This window comes from Arvicanthis niloticus, chromosome 1 (assembly GCF_011762505.2).
Source record: "Arvicanthis niloticus isolate mArvNil1 chromosome 1, mArvNil1.pat.X, whole genome shotgun sequence".
NCBI classification, from domain to species: Eukaryota; Metazoa; Chordata; class Mammalia; order Rodentia; family Muridae; genus Arvicanthis; species Arvicanthis niloticus.
The window spans coordinates 5,657,079-5,669,060 of record NC_047658.1 but is presented as its reverse complement, the minus strand read 5'-3'; positions in this window follow the sequence as shown (position 1 = coordinate 5,669,060).

The following is an 11,982-nucleotide window of genomic DNA, read 5'->3' as shown; positions in this document are numbered from 1 at the left end:
CATGTGTGTCTGGTGTTCATAGAAGCCAGAAGAGGGCCTTGGATCCCTAAGACTTGAGATATAGATTGGGAGAGGATTCAGTGTGGCCTCAGCCATCATGTGGATGCTGGGAATTAAACCAGATCCTCTGGAAGAGCAGATGATGCCCTTAACCACAGAACCATCTCTCCAGGCCGCTCATTTTGATATTTTCATAAATGTGTGCAAAGAATTATTTGACACCATTAGCCTCTCTTGTCCTCTTCCACTGATTTTCTTCCTCTTTCTAACCGGTCTTAGGGATCAAACTTTTAACATGTAGGCCTTTGGAGGAACATTCTAGATCTAAACTGTATCAACTTGCACTAGGGTTTCTATGTAGGCGTCACAGAGGCTCCTCTGTAAGGGGACCAGGAATGTAAAACACATGAGGTTGTTACTTTAAAGGAAGGGATGCACAACCTGTTATTTGCCCAGAAGGCTGGGAGCAGATGTGGCTAATAGCCTGGTGACTTTAGTGCTATCTTTGTGGTTGAGGCCACACTGAATCTTCCCCAAGACCCTCAACATGAGCTTCTTTTTTTGAGTGGATGCACTGACCTCATCTATATGGAAGATGTCACATGTACTTTACAAAGAGTTCCAGTGAGGTCAATCTTAAGGTTTATTTGCACATGGGACTGAATTAATTATCATCAGGAAAAATTTCAACGAACTCTGCTGAGCTTAAGTAGCCTAAAAAAATACTCAGGGACAGACTTCTGAAGTTTGAACCAACACCTACTTAGTTGTGTTGAACTGAACTACCTTCTTGCCTTCTGTGGATCATTACTCTGCTGGTGGCCACAGACACCCCTGGCAGTCTAAGGTAACATGTATGTTTTCTGTCGACACCCAAAGCCAAACAACCAGTTACTGGAGATAGTTACATGTCTGTGAATTGTCTTAACTCTGTTGTGGAATACAGTCAAATTGTATCAAAATACATTTCTTTTTGAGGCTTGCAAGAATGTTTTGTGAGCTGAGCATAGTGGCATACACTTATACACTTATAATCGTGGTAATTAGAAAATGGAAGCATGAGAATTTTAAGTTTGAGGTCATCCTGGGCTACATTGTGAGAAGAGGAAGGGGAGGAAGAAGCTGATGAGGATGAAGAAGAGGGAGATGAAGAGGAGGGAGAGAAAGAGGATGAAGAAGGTGATGGTGGTGATGAGAATGAGGAGAGGCAGCTTTGGAAGATTCTGGAACTAGGTTAGGTAATCTTGTGTCTTAGCGTGGTGGTTTGTAAATGCTTGACCCAGGGACTGGCACTATTAGGAGGTGTGGCTTTGTTGGAGTAGGTGTGTCTTTACTGGAGGAAGTGTGTCACTGTGAGGGTGGGCAATGAGACCCTTCTCCTAACCATGTGGATAACAGTCTTTTAGCAGCCTTCAGATCAAGATATAGAACTCTCAGCTTCTCCTGCACCATGCCTGGATGCTGTCATGCTCATGCTTTGATGATAACTAGGCTAAACTTCTGAACCTGTAAGCCAACCCCAATTAAATGTCTTTTATAAGAGTTGCCTTGGTCATGGTGTCTGTTCATAGCAGTAAAGCCCTAACTAAGGCACCTAGTTTTATTTCTGTGGCTCTGATAAAATATCCCAACACAAAGCAACTTAAGGGAGAAGGGTTTGTTTGTTTTTTGTTTGTTTTAAGCTCCAAATTCTAGGTTACAGTCCATTACTTCAGGGACATCACAGTGGCAGAGGCGTCTGGTCATACTACATGTACAGTCAAGACCAGAAGGATGTAAATGCGTGCTTAGTAGTCAAGTAGCTCTCTCTCCTCCTAGATAGTGCAGGACCCTAAACTAGAGAATGGTGCCTGCTGTTTTCAGCTTCATCTTTTCACCTGGATTAACACAGTCATGTAAACATGTTCTCCATCAACATGATCTAGACAGTTCATTACAAGACTCTCTAACCCACGTGATTCTAGGCCATGTCAAGTTGACAGTTAAAACCAACCATCACGTCTTGTAACTTAGAGATAACTTTATTAACATCCCACGGTATCCCAGGGCCTCTTTCTGGGTTGAGGGCCCTGAGAGGATTTCAGGATTCATCCTAGTCTCAGGAGTTCCTGATGCACATGTGCCGAGCAGGCTGGGCACAGGGCTAGCCTTCTTCAGGGATCTGAGCTCCAGAGTCTGGGCAGCTCTCTTTTGATGCTGTTTTCTTAGCTCCGTCTGGAGCCTCCATTGAGTCCCGTTGAGTGTCAATATTTTCTATACTTCTTCAGTAATATTATGGGGGATAAAAATCCAATCTCTCTGTGCAGTGCTCAGCCATAAATGGGACGTACATATCACACCCCTCACTGAAGGGCTCAGGGTCACCACAGAAGAGGGGATGGTAAGATGGTAAGACACTGAGGTGGTAGATAGCACAGAGGAAGCCAGACTTAACAGGCAGCTGCGCATGCGAACTCACGGTGATTGTGACTGTGTGCACAAGACCTGTGTAAGCTTAAACTGCACAATTCCCAGCACAAAGCAGGGGGTGGGGTGGGGATGAGTTGGGGTGGGCATAAAACCCTGCTATTCACGGAGGAGCTACTGGCATTGATAGCTGCTGGGAGATGGAGAGTCAGTTTTCTTTAAGGACGAGACCTCTAAAGGTTGATCACATGCCAGAGCAGGCCATACTCCCAAGGTTAGCTGGGCGACACAAACTAGACTCGATGGAATAAAAAAAGGCTAAGAAAACAGAACGTGGGGTGGGAAAGGAGATGGTGGAGAGGGTGGTAATGGGAAGGGTGGGGGAGGGGGGTAACTATGCTTAAAATACATTTTTAGGAGCTTCTCAAAGAATTAGTAACCATGTTGTTAAAAAAAAAAAAACTTAATCTTTGTTACAGCATGTTTCTCAGAAGCAGGATTGTAGGAAATGTAATTTAAGTGGTTGCTATAATGAACTACTTTCCTTCAGTGGGTACCTTGCATGGTGTAGAGAAATTATATATATATATGGAGAGAGAGAGAGAGAGAGAGAGAGAGAGAGAGAGAGAGAGAGAGAGAAAGAGAGAGAGAATGAGAGAAAGAGAGAGTCAGAATGAGAGAAAAAGAGAGACAGAGAGAGACAGAGAGAGACAGAGAGAGACAGAGAGAGACAGAGAGACAGAGAGACAGAGAGACAGAGAGACAGAGAGACAGAGGCAGGCTCATTCTGTAGTGCAGATTGGCTTGGGACTTAGTCTGGACTCACATGCTTGGTCTTCCTGTCTCTGCTTTCTGAGTTCTAATACAGGCTATCATGTGTGGGAAGGGAGAGGTTTGGACTTACCTTGGAATCTGATGGTACTATAGGAAGTGACTGAATTTTTCCAAACTTCCACTGTCCTTTGTTGTAATGGTACTAATTGATACTGTGAGGAGAAATTTGGTGTGAAGGTTTACCGTGGTGTTTAACATGCAGGGAATTTCAATAGACATTGTTACTAAGTGTGTGTGTGTGTATGTGTGTAACACTGGAGATCAAAACTAGGGCCTCATGCAATTCTACATGCATTGACCACTGAGCTCCACCCCCAGCCCCTGCGTGTGTATTGCAGAGATAACTTACATATCCTCAATTGGTTGAGTGTAAACTCCAGTGCTCAAATTAATAGTTTGTTCATCAATTCCTCTAACGGGTTCTGCTATAACTTCAAAGTAATTGCCCACTCTGTGCTTCGTTTTTCTGCTCTGAAAAAAACTTTGACAATTATGCAAATGATGTCAGGTAAATCAGTGACAGGGAATGAGGGCCTGGAAGTATGATTTTATCATCTGCATCCTCACCTTCGTCAGGATCTACACATTATATTTCTGAGCTCTAAAGACCACATTGCAATAGACAGCAGGGTCAGACAACAGCTGCTACTCCTGGGGTGCATTCTGCCGTCACCCCTTAACACAACAGATTGGAGTGCTTAGCTGCAAAATCCCGGGATAAGCCTTTTGCCTTATAGTTTAAGTGAGTCATGTTTGGTGTGAAGTGGTGTTCTGTGCCCATAAAAGATGGACAGAGGGCATAAGCTCAGGGCTGGAGTCACTTTGCAATGCTCCGTTGTCCTGCCCTGATGGTATGTGGAGCGTGTGCTGTGAATTTCCTCAGAATCTTCCATGTCTTACCACTGAAATCACTAACTTGTGGGAGAAAAGGAGGGTAAACTAGCTTACTTTGCACCTGTTTCTTGGAGACCGAGGTGCTGGAGAATCTCTTTTCTTGATGCCTGCAAGGAGCACCAGAGACTTTGCAAGGTTCATGTCCTGAGAATCCTTCTCTGGCTTCCAGATAGATTCAGCCGTATTTATGGATCCTCATGACTTTAAGCCTTTTTATATTGTCTTGGGCCATGCAGGAGGAACAGCAGCTTTAGAACTTTAGAATAGCAGCTTTAGAACTCAGGGAATGTGGTCCACCAGTTAGCATAGTCACGATGGGTGTGCCAGAGAGAGAGGACTACATCCTGAGGATTCATGCTGTTGTGGAGTCTTGCTCTGCTTGTTGTCTTCACATTTGTCTTAATCTAAGAGTTGTGTGAAAACTCTAAAAGGGTGTCTAGCCCCTCACTGGGCAGTATTGGTGGCACTCACACTAATAGTGCTTGATCTTGTTCAGGCATTGCTGCTGGAGCAGATTGATGATTTAGTCACTGTACTGGCTGGTTTTCCGTGTCAACTTGACACAAGCTGGAGTTATTACAGAGAAAGGAACCTCCCTTGAGGAACTGCCTCCCATGAGATCCAGCTGTAAGGCATTTTCTCAATTAGTGATCAAGGAGGGAGGGCCCATTGTGGTGCCATCCCTGAGCTGGTAGTCCTGGGTTCTATAAGAAAGCAAGCTGAGGGGAAGCAATCTAGTAAGTAGCATCCCACCTTGGCCTCTGCATCAGCTCCTGTTTTCTGACCTGCTCGAGTTCCTGTCATGACTTCCTTTGGTGATGAACAGCAATGTGGAAGTGTAAGCTGAATAAACCCCTTCCTCCCCAACTTGCTTCTTGGTCATGATGTTTGTGCAGGAGTACAAATCCTGGCTAAGACAGTCACCACCCTTGGAAAGAACTTGGAGCTGTAGATTATTAACAATGACCACCACCCTTAGAAAGAATTTGCAAAACTAAACTGTTAGTGAAGCTAGGTTAAGATGTTTTTGTTAGTGGCTTTGGCCCAGAAAATCTTAGAGAACAATTTGAAGTTCAGAAAAACACACTTATTAGTTGAGCTAGGGATTTTTTGAGGTCAGGGAATAAGAACAATGGCTGATGCGGCTCTCACCGAGGCTGGATTGGTGAGGACTGATTTCTTGTACCCGTTTTTGCACTCAGCTTCCTGATATGATTTAATAAAAACTGCTGAGTACAGGTGCATTCTGAGGATTTAAAGTAGAAATTACTGCTTGCTTTTTATGTAAAAGTTTAGATTTGTGATTCTTTTAAGATTTTTATAAGATTACTTTTTAAGATAAATAATAAAATAATTTATCTTTTTTTTTTTGGGTAAGAGAAGCAGGCTGAGAAAATCACCGGGCTTGCTCACATTGTTAATCTGTAACAAGTTGCTTAGTTACAAATGTACCTGGGTTCTTGAGAATCATTTGTTTTCTTTACCTGTACTATGGAATTTTATTTTATGCAAAGCTATTGGAGAACTTACTGTTTGCTTTTTTAAAATAATCATTCACTAAAAGAAAAATAGTCACACGGTAATTTCTATGCTGCTTAAATGATTTTGCTGATACATATAAGTTGTGGAAGAAAAAAATAAAGTTGTTGGAGCTTGGCTTGGAGTTTTGCTCTATCCATCCAATATGTCTGTCTGTCTGTCTGTCTGTCTGTCTGTCTGTCTGTGTGAAGTTGTTGGAGCTTGCTCATTGGAGCTTGTTGAAGTTTGCTTCATTTATGCAATATGTGTGTGTCTGTGTGATTCTTTCCCCCTTTTCTCTTTTTATTTCTTTTTTTTCCTTTTGTGACCCCCAAGGAGTCTTTTCATTTGCAGCCCCCAAAGAAATTCTTCATTGTCTCCATGGGCATTCTGGCAGGCCCTAGCTAATCACCAACTCTATGACCTACTTCAGTTTATCCTGGGTGGTCTTTGACATCATATCATAATCCTGAAGGGTCTGGCCACATCACTGACTGGTGATAGGGTTCTTTCCCTTGTTGAATTGAAAGCTATAGGAGGACAACATTTGGTTATGTCTGTATCTGGTTATCAAAAAGTAAGTTTAGGCTAGAGGATGGCTCAAGGCTAGAGCTTTTGTCTAGAATCCCCAGTGAGGGGCTGAAGAGGTGTCTTAGTGGTAGAGCCCCTGCCTAGAATCCCCCAGTGAGGGGCTGGGGGTGTGGCTCAGTGGTAGAGCCCCTGCCTAGAATCCCCCAGTGAGGGGCTGGGAGTGTGGCTCAGTGGTAGAGCCCCTGCCTAGAATCCCCCAGTGAGGGGCTGGGGGCGTGGCTCAGTGGTAGAGCCCCTGCCTAGAATCCCCCAGTGAGGGGCTTGGGTGTGGTTCAGGGATACAGTGTTTCCCTAACATGTCTACGATCTTCATCCCTATCTCTTGAACTGTGAAACAAACAAATCAACCTATCAAAACACCAGTGTATATTATCTCACTGAATTTTATCTTCTCAAGACATCAAATAGAAAAAAATAGAACGTTGAGGGTCTGATGGGGAGGCTACTGGTCCAAGAGTATATAGCTATTGATCGGAAGACCTCAGACTATTCCTTTTGTACTGTGACTGGCATAACTGAGTAGTAACTTGGTTGCTTTTGTTTTTATTTTTGACAGTTCTGCCCTGTAGTTCAGGCTGGCCTGGAACTCACAATCTTCTAGATTTAACATGTGCAGTATAGGTATGTATCACTGTGACCAGATCCAGATAGTGGTTATTTAATTTGTTCATTCACTCATCCATCTACCCACTCATCCGTCCAGCCATCTTTTTATCTATCTTTGTATTATTTATTTATTCTTGGTAGTTCCATACACAAACTCAATGTATTTAGATCATAGCTACTCCTTACTTCCCATTCTAATTTCTCCCATCTGTATCCTTTTCCCAACTCCATCTTCTTTTTCTCTTTTGAAATCATTTATTTTACATTACATACATATGTGTATATGCAGGTGCAGGAGGATCAGATGGCCACAAGGGGGCACTCAATATCCGGGAGCTGGCATTACAGACCATTATTGCTGCTTGACATAGTTCTGGGAATCAAACTCAGGTCATATGCAAGAGCAGTGAGCTCTTAATTGCCGAGTCATCTCTCTAGCATGCTCCATCTTTAAAAAAATATCACAAAGTACAGTCAGTGTAGTAGGTATGTGCATAGCTGTAGGACCATCTACTGAAGCATGGGAGTATTACTGTAGGCCACACTGTTGAATTAAACTGAGCATCCTTTAGCAGCTAGCACCTGTCCAAAGCTCTTCAGCTAGAGGTGCACTCCATGAGATTCTCCGTTGCAAATGTTAGAGTGTTGTCTGCCTTGGTCTTGTATAGATCTTGTGCATGCAGTCAAAAGGTGATTTGATTTCCTGAGTATAATGTTCCTTAACAGTCCAGATCACAGTACTTTACAGATATCCTCTCCAAGCTCTCAGTCATACAATATGTCTACCTCTTCTTCTGGAATGTTCTTTGAGCCTTAGGAAAGGGGGATGGGTATGATATAGAGGTCCTAGTTAGGGCTGAATACTCCATGTACTCTCTGCACTTGAGTAGTTGTGAATCTGTCTTTTAACTGCCACTTAATGCATAAAGACACTTCTCCAATGAGGGGAAAGACAAGCATTTATGTATGGGTATAAGGATAAAAATTTAGAATGCAATTTTATACAATGCCCCTTCAACAACAACAGCAACAACAGCAAAAACATAAGCCCCTACAACCTATGGCCTTCAAAGCCAAAGATTGTTGGCCAGGTTTACAGCGCCAGGCATAGGTTTCCTCTTTAGAATGTGTCTTAAGTTCAATGAAAAGGCAGTTGGTTACCTCCGTAACATCCATGTCGTTATTGTAACAATGGGTGGGGTGTATCTTGCTAAGCTGGTCATTAATGTAGCTGTAGAGAGCACAGCTAGGTAAAAGTTCTGATGATTTGTTTTTTTTACCAACAGCTTGTAGAGCACCTTTTAGTACTTTGAAAGAAGGGTCAAGGAAGCAACCTTTGAGTCCAGGTCAAGAGCAGCTACAGAGTGGCCATTATAAACAACATACTGGCCGGGCGGTGGTGGCACACGCCTTTAATCCCAGCACTTGGGAGGCAGGCAGATTTCTGAGTTTGAGGCCAGCCTGGTCTACAGAGTGAGTTCCAGGACAGCCAGGGCTACACAGAGAAACCCTGTCTCAAAAAACCAAAAAAACCAAAAAAAAAAAAAAAAAAAAAAAACCAAAAAAAAAAAAAAAAAAAAAAAAAAAAAACCAAGAAAACCAAACCAAACCAAACCAAACCAAACCAAAAGAAAAACCCCACAACATACTGTTTTCAAGTTTTATTGTCCAATACAGTAGCATTATGCAACTATTTCTTCTCTTGCCTTAAGCTCAAGCTAGAGTAGGAAAAGGTGAAGAATTCTCTCTCTCTCTCTCTCTCTCTCTCTCTCTCTCTCTCTGAAGTGGAAACTTAGGGTTTCTTTGGAAAGTCAGTTACATCAAACAATGTTTTGTTGGGGGCACCCAGGTAAAAGGATGTTTTGTTAAAGTAGACATGTGAAAGAATGCTTTGCTGAGCTAGACACAGGTGAAATGATGTTTTGTTAAAGCAGGTACTCAAAAGGACACATGATGTTTGGAAGGAATATAAATATAACACAAAAGGCAGTGGACGACTCTGGATGGTATTGTTATACCTTACCATTGCTTATTGGTCATTGTTGGTTGTGACTCCATAGAGAGAAATGTACCAAAAAAACTCCTGGTGGTGTTTTGGCAGCTTTCTGCTTCTGTGGACTTGAGCCTATTGACAAAGTAAAATGTAAGTTTCTGGATATGTCAGCTGATACAGACTTACCAGGAGTTTGGCTAATACAGACTCACACAGTGTTTACTGAGGCAAGACCTGTGGGAGGACTCATGATGTCGGAGGGAGTATAAATAGGACCTAACGGACAGTAATGGTGGGCTTGCACAGCTACCTTTACAACACATCCTTGGTCTCCAGTTTTCATCTTTGCTGATCTTCACTTTGTTGAGAGAAGCATGGCAGAGAACTTCTCCTGATGTCCCTGCTGGTCCTGGTGGCTCCTGCTGACTCCTGCCGACTTGTCAGAGGCCAGGCTGCCACGTTTGTTTTGTTTTGATTTGTCTGCTGTGTTAACACTACTGAATTGGACTCCTAGTATCTTAACAACCAGACATAAAAATTGTCCCAAGGAACCACATCTAAGCAACATACAACATAGCCTTGTGGCATCTTCTGGATTGACCTGCTATTGCTGATTCATTTGAACTGAACTACTGATTTCCTGACAACACAGATGGGATTTGCTCTAAAGAACTATTTCTAAACAGGTTCACTTCCTCTGTATCCTAATATTCTTTCTTTCTTACTATGTCTGGTGGGTAGTGGGCTCAATGGGAGGTTAACGCGTTTAAGAACCCTTGTTAAAAGTAGATTTAAATAAATTTAAGCATACGTGTGTGTGTGTGTGTGTGTGTGTGTGTATTAGGAAGAGTGAGAGTATACTATGATGGGAAAGAAGTTCTTAGAGATGCCATGCCAAAACAACATGAAAGACTCATTATCTGTAAACAGGGTTCAGTGTGAGCCTAGAAGCTTGCATTCAGGACTATGAGAAGGTGGAATATTACAGGATCAAAATTGCTCCTAGATCTTCCAACATGAGCACCTGGTGGAATGTGAAATCAGTGATGCTGAGTTGGGATGGTTCTCAGTTTACCATGGAGGAGCCCCTGTGGACTTGGCAGGCACTGATAGCAGGTCCTTAGACTTACAGGCTGACTCAGCCTACACCACAGAGGCATGTCAGACCAGTAGACCCAGCATTGACACATTGAAAAGTACTCAATATTTCTGGACTCTGAAACCCGAACGGAGGGGCAAAGGGCAGGGGGCAGAGTCAGACATAGGAAAGATGTTTGTTGGTTTCCAATGGAGAAGAGTTGATTGAGTACAGCCTGGTGGGTATTGGTCCATCACATGATGCTTTCTGGCCAGTGCCTGGGATGGTGTCTGCCATGGGCTCCTGCTGTCCCCTCTGTTCTCTTGAGTAAGAAAGAGGAAACAGCTGGGGAAATTGTTTCTCAATTCACATGGCAGAAGCAAAGGTCCTGGATGTCCAGACTGGCTCCCATGACCCTCCAAGGGAGCTCACAGCATTAGAATGGGACAAGGAGTTAGGAGACAGATGGAGATGCTCTAGCCCTTGCTGGTTTCTGTGTCAGAGGGCGGGCATCTCAGCATCTGATTTCACACAGGGGATGGTTTGGATCGGCAATGCCCTGGAATTTGTTGGGTGAGATACTGTGAACTCAGGAAACCCATTCTCTTTGCTGGCCCTTGTGTCCCATTGTGTCTGGATGGACTTTATTAGGTGGATGGTAAGGATCATGATGGATGTGGCTGTCTCTTGCTACTGTGTTGGCCCTCTTTTCTTCCACCCTTTGAACCCTATAACACTAGATAGAAGAGAAAAAGGATCGAGGGAAAGAGGGTAAAGTTATCATTAGTCTACTTCCTGCTGATTAGGGGCATAGAGCTCTTTGGGGGCAAATTTTATCTTCACCATCAAGATATCTAATTTCTTCTTCTTGTTTCTTTTTTGCATGTGACTACTTGACAAACCGTGACCAATAGTAACCAACAGCAACCAGCCAACAACCAACAACATCATCGACTCTTGGGGCCCTGGCATTTATATATTCTCAAACGTTCTCAGAATTCTAATTGTCACACGCTCACAGAAACTGTCTGCAGCTGGCAAAATCATATCTTTGCTAGAGCAGAGACAAATAAATCATAGTCAGCTGCTATGGACAATATGCAGCAGTCCCATATCCCACACATGGAATTAAAATAAAAACATATTCTTAGAATATTTCTGAGTTTTTAAAAAGGGGCCAAAATGCCAAAATTGTCACTACAGTTTGAGGCTAAGGTTTGAATCTTAATCTTCTGCAGATGCTTTGGTGTGACTCTAAAAGCTGACTGTACTGTCTGAGCCTCATGGGAACAGAGACGGCATCTGCTTTTAGACTCTCAGTAGAGCATGTTCTGCTGAAGGCATGGAGGTTACAACAAATGTGCTCAGTAAACAGCAGCTGTTTTATTTTTGTGGCCATTGAACTTTATTAATGTGAAGCTGATAAGGATTTTCTTCAGGCTCTCCCTGGCTTTCACCTCCTCTAGTTTAACTATCCCAGAGATGAAGGGAAGACCTTTTGGAAGATGAGAAAGGAGAGGGAGGCTTCCCAGAATGGATTTACTCCTCATTTGTCCTCATGCAGCCAAGGCTGCCTCACTGCAGCTGAGGGGAGGAAGCTGTCCTTCCTGGTGGACAGACAGGAAGACAGAATGGAAGATGATTGCATACTATGGGAATCAGATGGGAATTTGAGAGGAGGGAAGAAGCCTAGCAGGTGTGGGAAAGGGGAGGAGAAAGAAATGGAAGGTGATGGGGGTGAATATGGTAAAATGCATGATATGTGTGAAAAGAATTGTCTTCATGAAACCAGAAACTATGTGCGATTAATCCCACCAACTCACAGGATACACAGCTGAGGAGGTATTGGCAGCTCACAGCTTCTGGGAAAGGGAGAGCTGTTTCCTTTAAGGGCTGTCTCTCACGAGTCAGCTATCCTCCAGAGAAAAGTCAGTCACTCCTGCAAGAGTATTTGAGAAGCACCAAGTGGGTGTGGGTGGCTTAGAGGTTAAGAACACTTGCTGCCCTCAAGGAGGAGTGGGGTTCTACTCTAATCATCTACGTGGTGACTCACACGACCTGA